Consider the following 19,776-nt stretch of genomic DNA (forward strand, 5'->3'; position numbering starts at 1 on the left):
TTGGTTTACCCATAATGATGAGGATAGGCCATTACAATAGATACAAATTTTACCCATAACTAGTCCCCGAGTGATAACCTAGGAAGAATGAGATAAGGCATAGATAGAGTAGTACCTGGTTCGATGAATAGTTGGGGTACTTATCTCGCATGTCCTTTTTAGTTTTCGAAGTAGCTTCTCTATTAGACGATTCTTCCATTGGAATTTCAAGGACTTAATTACTTTGGTCCTCAGCTTTCGGACATCACGATCTTGGATTACTACTAGATTTTTCTTATACTGATGATCCTTGTCTAGAAAAATTGAGTCGCACTTAATCATGTAATCTCTATCTCCATGATACTTCTTTAGCATGGACTCATGGAATACTAGATATACCCTAGAAAATCTAGGTGGTAAGGCCAAAATGTAAGCTACTAGCCCTATATAGTCAAGAATCTCAAAGGGGTCAATATAGCAAGGACTGAGCTTTCCCTTCTTACAAAATATCATTACTCTTATGGTGACACCTTTAGATACACTTGCTCATCAGCCTGGAATGTCATGTCCCTTACCTTACGGTCTGCATAGTATTTTTCACGACTCTGAGTTGCTAGAAACTTATCTTGGATGCTCCTTACCTTATCCTAGGCATCTCTTACCAAGTCAACCCCCAAGGGATCCACATCGCCTGCCTCAAACCCTCCTTTGGGAGAGCTAAATCCCCTTCCAGGCTTTGAATGGTGCCATCTTTATGATGTATGGTAGCTAATGTAATAGGAGAACTCACACAAGGGTAAGAACGTATCCCAATGTCCCCCTATAGTCTATCACACAAGCTCCCAACATATCTTCCAACACCTGGATGGTCCTCTCTGACTGCCAATTAGTTTGTTGATGAAAGATTGTGCTGAAGGTGAGTTGAGTTCCAAATTCCTCATGCAATTTCCCCTAAAATATAGAGGTGAAATGCATACCATGGTCTGAGATGATAGAAAGGGAAACCCATGAAACCTTACAATTTCTAACCCACCTTAACTGGAATGAGATGGGCTGACTTCGTTAATCTATCAACCACCACCCAAATAAAATAATACTTCCCCAAGGTCTTGGGAAGACCCACCACAAATTCTATGGCTATCCTTTCCCGTTTCCATTCAGAAATGGGCATCCTTTGAAGTAAATCGGCAGGCCTTTGGTGCTCATATTTTACTTACAAATAATTCTCTCTCTTAGCCACATGCTCAACTATGTCTTTCTTCATGCCTGACCACCAATACACTCTTTTTAAGTCGTGATACATCTTAATCAAGGGATGAATAGTGTACCGTGAACCATAAGATTCAGAAAACACTTTTTGAATTAAACCATCTACCCGGGGAACACATATCCTTCCCCTAAAGTTGAGCAGCCCACCTGCATAAAAAAACTATATCATAGACCTTTCCCAACAAGGCCTTTGCTCTAATCTCATTCAAGTTTGCATCCTCAAACTGCTTGGCCTTAATCTCCTCAATAAAGATGGGCCTTAAATCAACACTGGCCATCACCCCACCATTTTATGAGATTCCTAGACTCACAAATTTAGTCTCCAAGGCCTGAATCTCCCTAGCCAGGGGCCGCTTGTAGGCTCCCAAACAGACTAGACAACCCATGCTAACCTATTTTTGGCTTAATACGTTTTCCACCACATTGGCCTTATCTGGATAATACTGGATGGTGACATCATAATTGTTAAGTAACTCCATCCATCTTTACTTCCTTAAGTTCAAGTCATTCTGAGTGAACACATCTTGTAGACTACGGTGGTCAATAAACACTTGACACTATAGAGATAATGCCTCTAGATTTTCATAGCAAACACTACTGCTGCCAACTCCAAGTCATGAGTTAGGTAGTTTTTCTCATGAACCTTCAACTGCTGTGAGTCATAGACTATAACATTCTTATATTGCATCAACACAACACCCAAACCTGAATGTCAAGCATCACAAAAAATGAAATCCTTACCTTCAACTAGCAGGGTCAAGATAGGTGACGTGGTTAGAAGAATCTTGAGCTTTTGGAAGCTCTCCTCAAACTTATCAATCTAGTCAAATGGTACCTCCTTCTAAGTCAAATTTGTTAAATGTGTAGCGATAGAAGCAAAGTTCCTCATAAACTGGCAATAATAACTGGAAAGTCCCATAAAACTCCTAACTTCATTCATAGAGCAAGGTCGACCCCAATTCTTAACCACTTCAATCTTTTGTGGATCTACACTTACCCCTTCTTTCGAAACAACATGCCCCAAGAAGGTAACTGAAGAAAGCCAGAATTCACACTTAGAAAATTTTGCATATAGTTTCTATTTCCCCAGGACACCTAGAGCAATGCAAAGATGGTCTGCATGTTCTTTCTCACTCTTCGATTACACCAAAATATCATCTATGAATATAATCACAAATAAATCTAGGAATGGCTTGAATACCCCACTCATCAAACTCATGAAGGCTGCAGATGCATTGGTCAACCCAAACGACATCACTAAAATTTTATAATGTCCATATCTAGTTCTAAAAGCTGTTTTGGGCATATTCTTAGGTCTGATCTTCAATAGATGGTACCCAAACCTTAGATTAATTTTTGAAAAGACTAATGCACCTTGCAACTGATCAAAAAGGTCATCTATATGAGGCAACGGGTACTTATTTCGAATGGTGACGCTATTCAGTTTTCGATAATCAATGCATATTCTCATTCTTCCATCATTTTTCTTAACAAACAACACCCGAGAACCCTACAGAAAAGCACTAGGATAGATAAATTCCTTATCAAGAAGTTCTTGGGTTTGAGCCTTAAGCTCTCTCAATTCTGCTAGAGCCATGCAGTATGGAGGAATAGAGATCGAACAAGTGCCCAACTCTAAGATAATATAGAAATTTATCTCTATCAGGAGGAAAACTAGGCAAGTCGGTTGGAATCACTTTCTGAAACTCACACACTATAGAAATAAACTCAATAGAGAGAGAATCAACTTCAATATCCCGAATGTGAGCCAAATAAGACAAACAACCCTTCCCCACAATTTAACTAGCCTAGAGAAATGATATGACCTTAGCTAGCTTAGGCTTGTGCACCCCTTCCCACTATAACCTTTCTCTTCTTGGGATCTCTTTTTTTTTTTTTTTATGGGAACAGACCCTACACGAGGCTCCCACCTCTCGTGCACAGTCAGGGGTTAAGCAACACCCCCAAGCCTTAACATAAATAACCTAAATAAAATACAAGGAGGGGGACATAAACCTTACCTCCGATCCTATGGTGGTTCATAAGTCGGCTAACCTATTAAGGTCGGCTAACTCATCCCCGATACAAAAAAGAGACTAACTATAACTAGAAAGCAGTAAACCTGTGAGAGGACTCCTCCCGGTACAATTCAACTATGAAAGCATAAATGAGGGAGACTCTCCCCTTCCATGAGAAAAAAGGAAAGTAACCTACACTAGTCCTATTCAACTATGCTACGTACCAGACATAGCTACATTGAAGAAGAACAAGTATACGAAACTTCTATCTCGCATGGGATGGGAAATTCCTTTCATCTTTGCTCTTTTTAGTCTTGTCGTATCAAGTAAATCCAGGTGAAGTGTGCCTTTGTATCAGTATCATGATTACCAGCTAAGGAGGCTGAAAGGAGAGGAAGTATATGGAGCTATAGTAGCCAACAGCCTTGGATTTGTTGTGGAGAAAAGTGTAGCTACATTCGAACACCTGCATGGGGTTCCAAATGTATGGTTGCTGCAGACCTGCACCTACAAGTAGCCAAGGGAGCAAACAAACATGGTTGTTGTAGTTCTGTAACCAGCTCTTTGCTGTCTCTCCCTCTGTTGGATGATGGTCAAGTCCTTGGGATACCTGCACAGACAGACAAAACCAGAAACATACACAAGCAACCAAGTCTAGAGGTTGTTGTACATGGGAGTGTGTTGGTTTTGGCATCTGTTGTTGCTGATGCTGTTGAACTTCATCTTTCAAGTCTGCACTTTCAGCTTCAGCTCTGTGGTTGAGTTGTTGTTTGGTGTGTGGTTGAGCAGTTGTTTGATGTTGTGTTCCCACAGTATGTATATGAAGTTGATGGAGATGTAACATGTTATAGCTACTCATGATATTGTTGTTGGTTCTTGGATGTTATCTATGAGGTTGTTAGAGTTCCATTTGAGTTCCACTATTGCCTGTATCTCCAACAACCTGCACAAACAAACAAGCAAACACACAATTCCAAGAGCAGTTCCAAAAGTTCTGAATGTGGTGCCATTCCTCTGTTGCAGCTGGCTTCCTCAAATTCTGTATTTGCAATATTGAGAGACTCCCATATGTTGTTTGATGTTGTCGGTTGTTGCAGTGTGTCAGTTCAGCAGCTTCCATGTGTAGGAGTTCTTTAGTATACCTACACAAACACCTAAAAGGAAAGCATACAAACCTGCCAATCTGCAGGTTGCTGGAGCTTGCATTTTGGACTTGTGGTAGATCCCTCTTTTGGTACTTCTGCTGCTGTGCTGCATATGGGAGGTACAGAGGGTGGGTGATGATGGCTGCAGGTTCCCTGAGAAGCCAAACATTCTCAACTTTGAAGTTGTAGCAGGTGTGCAACTGTGAACCTGCCTTAGCAACTAAAAAAAGGTCTAGCAATTGTGGGAAGTGAAAAGGTTGGTGCAAGTTTGTGTGCAGCTCCTTGTTGCTTGTTTTGAAGTGGTTAAACTTCTTGGAGGTTGCAGGGTGTTTGGAAGTTGTATTTGTGCTCTTGCCTATGTATTTGTTGTTGAAGAATGCTGATATATTACTCCAGACACCTGCAATAATACAGCAAACAAACCCAAACAAAACATAATATACACAGACTAGCATTAAAGAAGGGACCTCAGTAAGAGCTTTGGAGAGTGTTATCATTTTCCAAGTCGCTCGACTAACGTCTCCAATTATCCATTTGAGCTGAAACTTTATGGAGTTAGCATATATATCCTCTCCTTTAGTCATGCAAAGTTTGAAGGCTTGTTTCCCAAGTTGGAGGATCCAAATTACTAAAGACCCTCTCTTTATGCTTAAGGCAGCTGAATGTTTCCATGTCGCTCGCCTAACGCCTCCAATTATCCGTTTGGGCTGAAACTTCTCGGGCCTTGTCATTATATTATTTTATAACACCCTGCAAAGATTGGAGGCCTTTGGACAGGTCCACAAGCTGCACCTCACCCTGCACATGCTACCCTGCTGAAGCTTAAGTGCTGCAGGGTGGTTGGAAGTTGTATTTGGGCTTTTCTCTATATATTTGTTGTTAATGAATGTTGATACATCACTCCAGGTACCTGAAATAATACAACAACCAAAACCAAACAAAAGGGGGCTTGCACAAACTAGCAAAAAGGAAGTGACCTCAGTAGGAGCTTTGGAGACTATTATCTTTTGCCAAGTCGCTCGACTAACGTCTCCAATTCTCCGTTTGGCCTGAAACTTCATGAGGTTTGCATATATGGCCTTTTCTTTATCCCTGCAAATTTTGAGGGCTTGACTCCCAAGCTGGAGCTTCCAATTACCAAGTTTCTCTCTCTTTAGGCATAGGACTGCTGATTTTTTCCAGGTCGCTCGCCTAACGTCTCCAATTATCCTTTTGAGCTGAAACTTGTTGGGACTTTCCAAATTAGTATATGATGCAATCCTGCAAAAGTTGGAGGTGTTTGGACATGTCCACTTGGTACAAATCACCCTGCACCAACAAACAGAAAAACACACAGGCAAGTAATTCTGCAGGTTATAATAGCTACTACTATTGTCTTGTATGTGTTCCCTGAAAGTTGCAGGTTTGTGACTTTGTTGCTAGATGATGTTGTTGTTGATAAAGGTAAGAGGCAGGCTGAAATTGCAGTACAAAGGACTCCTTATGCATGATCCTGTGTTCTTGCATCCTTTAACAGCCATCCAAAGAGGGGTTGCATCAATTGGATTTGGCAAACTTCCATTTGTAGTTTGTTGCATCCTGCTATTGCTTCACCATGGGGCACCTAAATTTGTTTCTCCACTGGTGGACTGATGAGTTGTAGGTTTGTATGTACCTGCACATACAACAGAGATAGGAAAAGAAAGAAGAAATAATGCTCTATTCCTTACCTGTAGAGGCAAATTTTTATGTCTAAAAAAGCAATAAGTAGAGGAGACTTTCCTCTTTACAATAGTCCTAATTATAGGATCTTCAAGGTAGCTGTAATTATACATATCCAAGTTGAAGATCAAATTAGAACAATAATAAGGCAGTTGTCAGGGGGGCTTCTTAATCCTTTTGAGTCTCCTTCTTCTGAAATTTGCCATTCCCAGCATGTCTAGCTCCATGAGGGCTCTGGCCTCTTTGGAAAGATCCTGCTTGTTGAAGTAGAGCTCAGGAACAGAGCATTTGTGGCTGTGTTTGGACAAGCTATCAGCTGTGGAATTGGCTTCCCTGAAGGTGTGGTTGCAGCTGAATTCCTGGAATTGGTTGATGATGTTATTGAGCTTGTCCAGCAGCTCTTTGATGGACCATGGAGGCTTTGCTTCCTGTTGCAGCCATTTGAGAAGTAATTGGGAATCAACCTCCAGTATGACTTGATTGTAGCCAAGATAAAGGCACCAAGAGAGACCAAAGATAGCAGCTTTGATCTCTGCTTGATTGTTAGTTCCAGATCCTAAGGGGATTGCATAAGCAAACATGAGATCACAAGATGCATTCCTAAGGATTCCTCCTCCTCCAATGTTGTCAGGATTGGTGAGAGCACTGCCATCAGTGTTCAGCTTCACCAAATGGTCAGTTGGTTTGGACCAGCATATAGGGAAGACCTTGATATCATAGTAGCATTGCTCAACCAAGAGAACCAGGTCCCTCCAGTTGTTGGGCCAGTTGATATAAGGAAAAGCACTGTGCAGCAAGTGGGAAGTGTCTTTAAAGACAGAACTTTACTCTTGCAAGGTTAGAATGCTTTCCTCTATATTTTGAAGCACATCTATTCTTCCAGAGGTTCCAGCATATGAAGATAGGGAGTGCTTGTATCATGAGCTTGTGAGCCTCATTCCTGCATTTAGAGGTCCACCATCTCATTAACAAATTTCTGAGAGGTGTGTACTCCTTGCTTATGCCCACAGAGTCAGCAAACATACTCCAAGTACTCCTGGCAAATGCTCCTGCAACAAAGATATGGTCTATAGTGTCTTGGCCAGGTCTGTAGCAGCAAAAGCATTGTGAAGGAGAGTGTCCAAAGCTGGTTATTTTCTCATTGGTTGGTAACTTTCCCCTAAGGGCTCTCCAAACAAGAAAGGAACATTTGAAAGGTATGAATTGATGCCAGGTATTGGAGTTAATCCTGGTTTTGGGTCTCTTGTCTCTGATGATATTCCAAGCAGAAGAACAGCTAAACTCCCCATTGTTGTTTAGTGTCCAGCATGGTTGGTCCTGCTGGAGGGGTTGGTAATTGATGTGAGTAGCAAGAATATTAGACACCATCTGTGGAGGGGCCTGCTGGATGAGAAGATCAGTGTTCCATTGTCCATTGTCCATGAAGGCTGAAACAGTGGTGTTGTTAAGCCTGCAGCTGTTGTTGTTGAATTGGGCTAAAGGACCCACTCCCAACCAGTTTCCCACCAAAAGAGGCAAGAGCCAGACTGTATTTGCCATTGGATGTGAGGCTCAACTTTGTGCTTGTTCTTCATAAGATGCTTCCATATCAAAGATTGTCCAGTGTGCCATTTCTTGGTGATGGGATTGGATCTTTGGCAGTACTTTGCTTTGGTAAAATCTCCCCATACACCACTGTTTATATTGGAAAGACTTGGCCACATCAGAGATTTGTCTAACACCAATACCACCTTCATCATAGGGGTAGGTAAGGTTTTTCCAGGAAGACCAGTGGTACTTCCTCTTGTCATTCTTCCACCCCCAGAAGAAGTTTGCAGTGATACTCTGAATCTGTTTGAGAATGGTTACAGGAGGGGAGCTAGCTGACAGCAGGTGGATGGGGAGTGCTTGGATGACATGTTTAACCAAAGTGACTCTGCCTCCATAGTTGAGGATCTTAGCCTGCCACCCTGTTATTCTATTCACCACCTTGGCAATCAAATCAGAGTAATAAATGAGCTTTTGTCTACCAATGTAAAGAGGGCACCCCAGATAAGTGATAGGGCTATCCTTTTGCCTGAAGCCAGTGACCTTCTTAATTCTTCTTACAGTAGAATTGAAGGCATTTGAAGGGACCATGAACTGGCTCTTGTCTCTGTTGATCAGCTGACCAGAGGTACTCTCATAAGTGTGCAAGGTTTCCATAATGAGTTGCAAAGTTTGGGCTCTCCCAGAAGAAAAGATGATAACATCATCTGCAAAGCTGAGATGATTAATTTGAGGCCCCCTCTTTGCCATGAAGAAACCCTGATAATTAGGATGATGATGGAGATTGTTCAGGAGTCTAGATAAAACTTCTGCCCCAAGGATGAACAGAGAGGGAGAAAGAGGGTCCCCTTTCTTCAGACCTCTTGTGGAGTGAAAAAAACCATGTCTTGAGCCATTGATAATGATGGATTACCAATTGTGAGACATAATTCTCCATACCATATCAATGAACCCTTCTCCAAAGCCCATTTTTCTCAAGACCAAACAGATATAGGACCAAGAGACTCTATCATAGGCCTTGGCCATGTCCAGCTTAATGACCACATTACCACCTACATTAGGCTTCTTAATTTGGTGAATGATTTCTTGAGCTAGCATGATGTTCTTAGACATACTCCTATTTTTAACAAAACCAGATTGGTTAGGGGAAATAAGAGTAGGAAGAGTAGGTGCTAGTCTGAGGCATAAAAGCTTGGAAATAATCTTATTGGTAAAGTTGCTAAGGCTAATAGGCCTGAATTCTGAGAGCTTGGTTGGATGGCTTACTTTTGGGAGTAAAACCAAACAAGTATGAGTATAGTACTTAGGCAATGTTTGGCCATTAAAAAAAGAAAGGACCACTCTGAATAGATCTTCTTTGATGATCTCCCAGCACTCCTGAAAAAACTTACCATTCATTCCATCAGGGCCAGCTGCTGAGTTGGGGTTCATAGAGAAGACCACAATCCTCAGTTCCTCCAAGGTGGGGAGAGCTTGGAGGTCCCTGTTTTGATCATCTGTGACAAGCTTAGGAATACATTGAAGGGCATCCTCCTGAATATGAGTGTCTTCACCAGTGAAAATGTTCTGGAAATGATCACAAGCAGCCCTGGCTATGTCATCATCCCCTTGCAACCAGTTACCTTCATCATTTTGAATCCTATGGATGAAGAGTTTCCTTCTTCTTCCTCTGATGATTGCATGAAAGTACTTGGAGTTCTTGTCCCCCTCTTTGAACCATTGCAACTGAGTCTTTTGTTTGAGCATGGAGTCCTCCAACTTAAGATATCTAATATACTCAGCATTGATGGCATGAAGATTGGCTCTACATTCCTCAGAGTTAAGAAGAATCAGATCCTCCTCAGCTTGTCTAACCTTGGCTTCATACTCTTTCACCTTAGCATAGATGTCCCCAAACTGCATCCTGGACCACCTACTAAGAGTATTAGATAATCTCTTCATTTTCTGATGAAAACACCACATGGGATTACCCTCAATGTTCCTATTCCAGCAGTTGCTAACAGTATCCATGAAGGAGTGGTGGTCTGTCCAACAATTCATGAATTTAAAATACTTGATGTGGTGTTGATGGTGCTTAGTGAACTCTAACAGGAGAGGGCAATGGTCAGAGCCAACAGTAGGTAAGTGAGTGATAGTCGTCTGAGGCATCACTTCCAGCCATTCTTCATTGACCATACCTCTATCTAATCTCTTCCAGATTCTAAAGAAGATACCCCTCTGATTAGACCAAGTGTATTTCTGTCCAGAGAATCCCAAATCCTGAAGACCACAGGCTTGAATGATGCTTATGAACTCCAAGCTCTTTCTCATATTGTAGGTAACACCCCCCAGTTTCTCTTCAGGTTCAGTGATAACATTGAAGTCACCTAAGGTACACCAAGGGAGGGTTGTATTTGAGTGCTGCAACATGCTATCCCATAAGGGTCTTCTGAGATGATCTTTGCATTTTGCATAGACAAATGAAACTCTGAATTGGTTTGGATTCATTACATGGAAGATTTCACAAGTAATCACCTGTTCCCCATTTTCCAGAATCCTACAATCCACATCTTTGTTCCAAAACAACCAAATCTTACCATTTGGGTTGCTAATAGTATTGTCCATGTTAAGCTGGTTTCTGAACTGATGAATATGAGAGCTATCAGAAAAAGGTTCCAGGATAGCAAATAAGGAAATCTGATGGATACTCTTCAGGGATTGAAGTCTTTCCATGACACCCTGGGTATTAATACCCCTCACATTCCAACTGAGAATACTACTCATTGGGAAACTTTGGAGGTGTAGAGTCTAGTGTTTGGTCTGCCCTTGGGGGCAGAGTTCACAGGGCTATTTGGTTGGAAGTTTGTTCTGTGAGCACCCCTTGGAGAGAGTCCCTGAGCCTTAGCAATCTGCTGGACTTCATCTTCATACATATTTTCCTTGGAAGGACTGAAGGCCTTTATTAATTGCTCACTCACAACATCATCATCATCATAATCATTCATTAGTTGGTAATCACTATCCTCCTCATTCTAAGATACACATACTGCATATTCATCAATCTCAGGAGGAGTTTCATTGTTGGTATTGAGGGTACCCTTGGGCTGGGATGCACCAGTATTGGTCTCAGGAGTGAGACCTGCTGACTGAGTGGGAGTTGTAAGTATGCAATGGGTTTGGAGGGGAGTGATATCCATCCCCACCTGGTCATCATCTAAAACAAATTGTTGGCACCCCTGCTCCCCTTGCTGTACTAACACAATGTCCATAGTTTGACATTTTTCAGCAGAGTTCTTTTCTGTTATTTTCTTTTTGATGGCTTCTCTTCTTTTTTTGCTCAGCTTATTCTTCTGAACAGTAGTACTTTTACCACTAGTACTGGCATGTGATCCCAGGTCTTTGGCCATGGCACCTTTGCTAGCTTTCATGGTAACTTCATCAGTAGGAGTAGCTGTAGGGATAGGGGTGTTTGTGGGGGCCTTATGAGCAGAAACAGCAGGGTCTCTAGAATCACTCCTAATCTCAACAGTGCTCTCATGCATAGCATGAGGGGATACCCTTCCCCCATTGGTTTCCCCATCCTGCATGTCAGTGGGGTTCTCCTGTACATTTCTAACCTCCCCTCCTTCAACTACCAGATCAGCCACAACAACATCAGCCTTTGGGGGGGGCAGGGGTATTGGGAGTGATAATTCAATACCTGAATTCCTTGCAACATTGGTCCTTGATGCAGTACCTGGTAATGCAGTACTTGTGCAGAGAATATGGGGGGAAGGGGTTTGTGGGAGAGATAAGTCAATACCTTGTCTCTCAGTTGTGGTGCTTGCTTGCCTTGTTGATGAACTCTTCAGAATTGAGTTCCTTAGGATGTTTGTAGTTCCTGCATTTTGGTTAGTGGGTTGATCTTGCCTAGCAAGATCAACATGAACATTGGGAATAGAATTAGGAGTAGGAATCTTACCTGGATCAGCATGGACTTGCTGCACTGCTACATACTTGCCTTTGAGTGATGCTCCAGTGTTTCTGCTGTCCTGATTTTGCTGCACATTGGATGGTCCTTTGTTCTGCTTCCTTCTTTGTGTTTGCCAGCCATTGTCATCTTTGCTAGCCTTGGAGTTTTGTGGCTGTTATGATCCATTGATTGTTGAAGGATTGTTTTGAGTCTGTGGTGGGGGGGATTGTTCTGTTTTGTCATTCTCATCATGGCTCTTGTTTTTCTTTCCATTTTCAGTTTCTTTCCTGTTTTTTGTTCTTCATCTCTTTTTCTAATGTTGCATACATGTATCATGTGCCCCTGATGCTTGCAATACATGCAATATTCAGGGACATTCCCATAAAGCAGTTCTTGCCATCTTCCAATAGTTGGATCTCTTTTGTCATAGCCAAGCCAGACATGATGAGGCCTCTCTTGGGTCAGATTGATTTGAACTCTTACTTTGGCAGTACTTCCTCTTGTCTTTTGGACAGAGGCAGTATCCATAAAGAGAACTTTTCCAACAGGGGCCAATAAAGTAGTTACAAACTCCTTTTCATAGCAATGCCATGGGAGTTCTGGCAGGGCTACCCACACAGGAGCAATAGGAGTTTCCTCCTCAGGCCTAAAAGTTGGAGTCCAGGTTTGTATCCTCATAGCTTGGCCTTCAATGGTCATTCTTTGCTTGGTCCACACAGTTGTGTAGTCCAATTCATTGTCCAAGTCAATGTATACATGTCTGGCATTGAAGTGGGTAATTTTAACACCCCCTACCAATTGAGTTTGGAGAATGAAGCTTCTCCTTATTAGCTCCACCTTAGGCATAGTGCTGCTGAATTTCCCAACAAGGGTATATTTGCATTTTTGAGCTAATTTAATCATGAAATCATCATGGTCATATATCACAGCAGGTAGCCCTTGTCTAGTGGTATAGATAGGGGGAGATAGCTCAAGAGGGGTGTCATTCTTGTCTTGGTTTAACCTAAGCTTAGAGGCAAAGGTTTGGATCACTGTGTATGGGGCAGGGGCAGGGACCTGTTCTTTTCTATTAGGGAAAGGATTCCTTTGAGGATTTCTATTGGTATTTTCTACTTGTTGAGGCTGATTAGTCCCAGGTTTAGGAGCTTGGTTATTGGGGCTAATTTTATCAAAGTTGGATGATATCTTAGGGAAGCTGTTGTGAAGGCTAGTAGGCTGATTGTTTCCACGCTTGCTAGTAGACATAGGATTGTTATGAGTATTACCCTGCACACAAACATTAGCAGCAGTACCAGGGAGCACATTTGCTCCACTGGATTTCAACTAACTAACATCATAGCTAAGCAGATTAGAGGGGTGCCCTGCAACATTATCTTTACCATCATGTTTGTCAGGATTAGAATCCAAAACCTTTTCTAGGCCAAGCACAGAGTTAGTATGGTGTTCTATAGCATTGGAATTTAAAAGTATTTCATTAGAAGAATGATTATACTGACCCTGGTTAGGATTTTTAGAGATGGGGTACTTACCTGGAATGCTTTGGTGGAAGCTGTTGCTGTGATGAGTTGAGACTTCATGAGCCTGATCATTACCATTCCTTTGGGGTGTTATGGATTGAGTGCCATTGTCTCTATACTGATGTTGGTTGTGTGCTAAAGTAAGCTCCTCAGATTGTAAGGCCTTGAAACTATGAGTGTCACCTCCATTTGTGTCTTGACGACTTTTTGAATTCGAACATATGGGAGGTGATTCGAACTCAATAATTTGCCTGGAAAGGTTACCAACAACCTGGGGAACCTTTTGGAATTGGTCCCTTCTCAATTGGGTCGCCGGAGCTCCGGCGACCTCTCCTTGAATGTCGCCTTGACGACTTTTCGAATTTGAGCTAATAGGAGATGATTCGATACTGGGTATATAGTTTGGAAGCCTCCCCTTAGTGTCACGAACCTGTTGGCATTGATATTGGATTGATTGGTTCGCCGGAGCTCCGGCGACACCATCATGGCCAGTATTCGAATTCAAATTCGAGGAAGAGGGTAGATATTCGAGCTATTTCTTTGTGGCTGGGAGGTGCTCCCTATCAAGCTGAACACTTTGGTATTGAGCTTGGTCGAATTGAGTGGCCGGAGCTCCGGCGACCTCATCTGACTGAGGGATCAAATTGATATTCGAGGCTTTTGGGATTGATTCGAGCTGGCTCTTGGTACCTGGGAGATCCTCCGCATCAACCTCAACACGTTGGCAATGATTTTGATAGGATATGTATGCCGGAGCTCCGGTGCCGGCGTCGACCCGTTCACCGGCGATTCTAACTCCGGTGAAAATTGAACCAGTAGAAGCGTCTTGCCTAGGAGAACAAACCCCAGTGGGTCCGAGGTCTCGAATCTCGCCGGAACTTGGTCGAATTTCAAGGCGCACCTCCGGCGACTGTGCATTTTCCAGCGCACTAATTGCAGGATCAGTGCTCACGATTTGTGTAGTATTTTGATCCAATTTTTGTACTATAGGTAGTCCAAATGATAAGGAATCAGATGATACAGGTCTTGTGACTCGAATCAAACCATTGTTCTTCAAATCAATGATTCTTTGAGCACGGCGCAGCTCCTCCTCAGAAATATCTACAGTGTTCGCAGGTGTATTTTGCAGATTGGAGGAGCTGTGGGTTTGATTTTGTGATGTTGCAACTTGAATCAATCCTGCCTTACTTGAAATTGCTACTGGTTTGTCAGTATTGTTTTGCAGATTCAAAGTACTCTTAGCTGGATTAAAGGTTGATGCTTCTTCAGCTATGTTCTTATTACGGTCCGGTGGTATGTGAAGCTCCACCGGCGGTGGTGAAGCCATTCCGGCAGTCTTCTGCCGATGAAGATGATGAACAGTAGTGTTAGTTACCGTTAGTAAATTGAAAGATTTTTTTTTTGAGCTTTTGTCTAGAGTGACCTTTTCGACATATTATTTCTTGGGATCTCTAGAGTCACAATCTTAGCATTACAGTTTAGCGCATCATAATAAGGGGACAACTAAGTCATGCCTAAGCTCACATCAAAATCAGTCATGTCTAGAATCACTAAGTCAGCCCAAGTTTGGAAACCAAAAAACATAACAAGACAAGCACGATATACGTGGGTAACTATAACAGACTCTCCAATAGGTGTAGAAACATAGATGGGGGAATCAAGTACATCAAAAATTGCGTCAAAATAAGGAAAATGGCACTAACACATAAGAGTAAATAGAACCCAAATAAAATAACAGAGAATCATCCGATCACAGACAAGAATAGTACATTTGATCACTACATCAGATGCATCTGCCTTAGTCTTGCGCAGAAAAGCATAAAAGTGAGCCTTGTTATCCTCTTTGGCCACCTCCCTTCCTAGTTGCATTGCTTGTCGACCTGCATTAACATTACCTCGTCATCTATGACCTCTCGAGTTTCCTCCTTGCCTACTTTGTGGACGTCCTCTACCATTACCACATTCGCTCGTGGGTACCACTACTCTAGACTACTATGACATTGAATATGTCACGCGAGAGTGGGGACACTCTGTTCTTATGTGTCCCAACTCTCCATAGTTAAAATAGTTGCACTCAAAGGATGCCCTGCTACCTGGCATAAAAAAATCTCCTTGGCCTTCCTCGGCAGGATGCTATTGTGGAGTACCTGAAAAACTACCCGTAGAAATAAGCATTGCTAACTCGGTTGTCCATGCTAAAATCATCGGCTTGCCTGATACTCTAGAATAGGATCCGTGGAAGTTATATGTATTTTTGGGCTTCTTAGATAAAGCCATGGCCTGCCCATCCCCTTCGTACGCCTTCTACCTTATTTACAAAATATGTTACTTCATTGAAATTCTTACCTCAATAGGTCATAAACAACTGGATTCTCTTTTCCTCCATGGTCACAAGCTGACTGGAATACCTGGACAATGCATGGAGCTTAGCCTCATAGGTAGCAATAGTCATATCCCCCTGTTCCAAGGCTATGAACTCTTCCTTCTTGCAATCTCTTAGGGTTTGGGGTATATACTTTTCCAAAAATAGGATGCAAAACTAGATCCAAGTAAGTGGGGGTGAAACTAGTGAGCGACATACCATATAGGCCCTTCACCACTACATAGTTTCACCTTGCAGTTGGAGAGTCATAAAATCAACCCCGTGTTGGTGAACTATCCCCAACTTGTGCAATCTTTCATAACTGTTGAGGATGAACTCATACACATCCTTACTCTCAGAATCGTGGAAGAGTGGACACTTAAGCTTCAGGAACTTGGTTAGCATATCATGCTCAGTGCTAGTCACCACTGGGCGCATAAGTGGTCAGAAGAAGGCATTAGTGCCTACCACCCCATCTACTTGAAGAGCTGCAGCAGTAAATGGGTGAGCAGCTGGAGCTAGTGCTTTGGGAATGGTGGGAATGTCTCTGATACCATCCAACCCACTCAAGAAGTCCATAATCTACTGCACTAATACTGGGTACAGAGGGGGAAGACTGGCAGCCCCAGCTTGGGTGTCCTCCACCTGTTCAGCAACTTCTTCTTCCTCAACCTCTATGTTCTCATCTATCTCGATATCTCTTTAATTGGAGCTTTACCCTGGTCGGGTACTACTCTTCCCCAGCCTCTGCCGTGTCCTCTTTTTATTCCCCTACCTTATCCATTCCTTGTATAGATGGCTCCTCTTCTAGCTCAACTGGAGATATAAGATGAACACCACTATAGTAGCTGTTAACCATCTGCGGAAGAGAGAGTGAAAGAGGTTAGCTACCAATTTAGATCACCAGATACCAATTAGAATCAAGTTATAGCATGAAGAAAAGAAGATGGAAAAACGTTTCCTAAAGTTATGTAGCCCCTAGAGAAAAGTACAGACGTCTTTGTATCGTTATGCAAGACTCTACTAGACTCATTTTTGTACAACGAGAGCAAAAAACCTAGGGGTCTAATACCAACTTTGTCATAACCCTGACCCACCTTGATTGACACTCATACTAACTGTCTTGTAGGAGAACCACTGTTATATCCCAAACTAACAGAGGGCTAGCCTGAATGAACTGGCTCACCCTTGAACTTTGATAACTAACTATCCTCTATGAGAGGTCTCTCAACAGCCGCCTGAAGATGCCTTGTACTCAACAAAGACAAAGCAAGTGGAGTATCAATACACAAAAATAATAGTGTACTGGTAGGATCACGCGACTAGATCACATAGAGTATCTTTATGAAAAACTGAAACCAGACAACTTCTATAGGCTCTTTTAGCCACAACCGACTTACCTATAGGGGTATAAACATAAAAAGGCTCTAATAATATTTTGAGGCTAACCTCAAATCTCATGGCAACGTAAGGAGTAACAAAAGAAAATTTTCACCGGATCAAGTAAGGTATTAAAAACATAGTGAAAGACCCGTAACATACCGGTAACAAAATTGGGAGTCTCCTCTACCTTTTGTCTACCATTAAGAGCATAAAACTGATTATTGCATTGACCACCTTTGGGTTCACTTGAGCACCTTATGCAACTTAGCCTCCATGAGCAACTTGACCTTGAGGATGACCATCTTTGACCTTACACTCCTTAGCATGATGACTCAGCTTACCATACTAGTATCTCACATTCAAACCCACTAAATACTCATACTTGTGGTTCTTACCACACTTCTTGCATGTGGGGATCACTAGAATAATAGGAGCACTTTCTTGAGTCTTAGAGTTGGGCACCCTATCATTATTAAACCTTGGAGTAGTGGCATTAGAAGATCCTTGGCTGGCATACCTTTGGCAAAAATGAGGACGCCCATCTCCTCTGGACTTAGCAGGAGAGAAATCACTACCCTAGGTCCTTGGCCTCTTGGACTTCCTATTTTTCTCCTTTAGCTTCTCACTCTCAGTTTGCTCCGCATAGGTCATAATCCTAGATATATCCATCTCTCGAATCAACATAGCCCTCTTATACTTCTTTGATACCATATTCAACACACCCAACACGAACTTGCTCTTACGAGCTCTTGAGTAGGCAACTATGAATGGAGAATATTTTGACAACTGAGTAAACCTGAGGGCATACTCCCTCACACTCATACCACCTTGCTTAAGGTGGATGAATTCTTGCACTTTTGGCTCCCTTAACTCCAACAGGAAAAAGTGATCAAGGAATACTCCTTTGAACTCATCCCAAGTCAGGGAATCCACGTCTCTAGGCCTCTCACTTTTCCATTGGTCAAACCAAATACGAGAAACACCCTTCAATTGGTACGTAGCTAACTCCTCCCTCTTAATCGGGCTAATCCCTATGATGTCCACAATTTTGTGAATGCTATCTACAAACTCTTGTGGATCCTCTTCAACCTTGAAACCCCAAGACTTTGGAGGATTCATCCTCATGAAATCAAAAACTCTTGCCATCATCGTACCCACATTTGATTTCACAGGTGCAACCACTTCATGTTAACTTGGGCCGTAAGGGATTGAGCAAGTACTTGAAAGGCTGCTCGAAACTTGGCATGGGAGACTTGATCATTCAAAGGATCATTTAGAGCTTGTTTCTCTTCTTCAACCACATACTTTCTAGCGGTGTATCTTTATGGAGATATTTTTCTGAAAATCGAGAAGAACAAGCGTTAGAGGGAAAGACTTAGAGACCACTCTACCACACGACATAGATCATGAAGAAAGTGAGACTTTACTAAGACATTTCATAGCCTTCTATTCATGGTCGTGGTGCGCTTTACACCTATGAAAAAAACTCTACATAATGTGATATGTTAGACTCTCTAAGACACTTCTAAACCTTGTGCTTTGATACAAAGTTTATCACAATCCAAACTAGGGCCAAGTTGTGACACAACGATCGAGATGCGAGGGACCCAAATAAGACATCTTAGCATACATCACATACATAAGGTAAATAAATATGATAATAAAAGCGGAAGTAATAAATTAGGGGAATGGGTCTAACGGATAAAATCAATCAACCAATGTTCGAATGTACTACATCATAATATCGTCAAAATATGCCTAGTCTAGTGTTTGAAGGGGCTTAGTACAAGCTCTTAGCTCACCTGAAATAATAGAAGAAAGTCAATGAAAAGCGTAAAAGGAAGTTATAGTAGTAATCAAAATGAAAAGTCATATCCTCGACAATATGAGGACTGACCAACTTCTTGGAGCACTAAAGAACTCTAGCCACGAATAGGATGATCGACGTCCTCCCCTATATTATGAGAAAATGTAGAAAAATATGTGTTAGTACATAGAAGGTACTAATTATGTGAGAAATGCATGAAAAAGTAATGGGATATGATCAATATGACATAAGATGCATGACCAACATAATAAACCTGAATCAAGCATAAAAACATTTTAAAAAATATGAAACTCATGGTTAATGCATATCATAAATTTCATCGTAAAACTCATAGATTAACATTCAACTTGTTTGGAATAAGATATTTAACCGACATATTAAGACCATGTGAGCTATAACATGGAATCCAATATAACCTTCATCGAGAAGGGGGAGGGTACCTTGCCAAGGTATACTCTATCATGGTACTCAACTCAACTCAACTGTTCTATATGTAGATCCACTAGCTAGGACATAAAAGAAATCCTATATGGGCAACGCAGTTTAGGACTTTAGGTTGCTACTAGGATTTCCTTGGGTAACTAACTGCGTTAACAGACCAAACCCCACCTAGAAGTCCTCGATGCTTAGTCAATATCCCAACGAAACTTATAAAAATATGATCATAACATAATAGGAAAAGATAGTAACTACCTATCAAACCATCTTTATAAAATATATTAGGAATAACTCATTAACTTTAATGATTCATAGGAATCCACAACTTCGCTGAGAGTTGTCCTTATCACGATTCTTAAGCATAATTGTGAGAAATATAGTTATCACACCATAATAACTTGCTTTGATCATATTTGATCGTTATCATAAATTCCTCATTAAATCATAATCTCAATTTTAAATCATAGAACTTTTCTGAAAAATCAGTAAACTCATAATCAACTCATTAAAATCATCTCTAACCTCATAATCATAATTAAAAATAATATTATGCATGGACATTCATAATTCAACTTGAAATCATATAATTCATATGAAAACATACTTATAATGATCATTGATAACATCTAAAGACAAAATTGAAACAACCTAATAAAATTTATCAAAACTAGGGTTAAT

Source organism: Solanum dulcamara, chromosome 4, assembly GCF_947179165.1.
Source record: "Solanum dulcamara chromosome 4, daSolDulc1.2, whole genome shotgun sequence".
NCBI classification, from domain to species: Eukaryota; Viridiplantae; Streptophyta; class Magnoliopsida; order Solanales; family Solanaceae; genus Solanum; species Solanum dulcamara.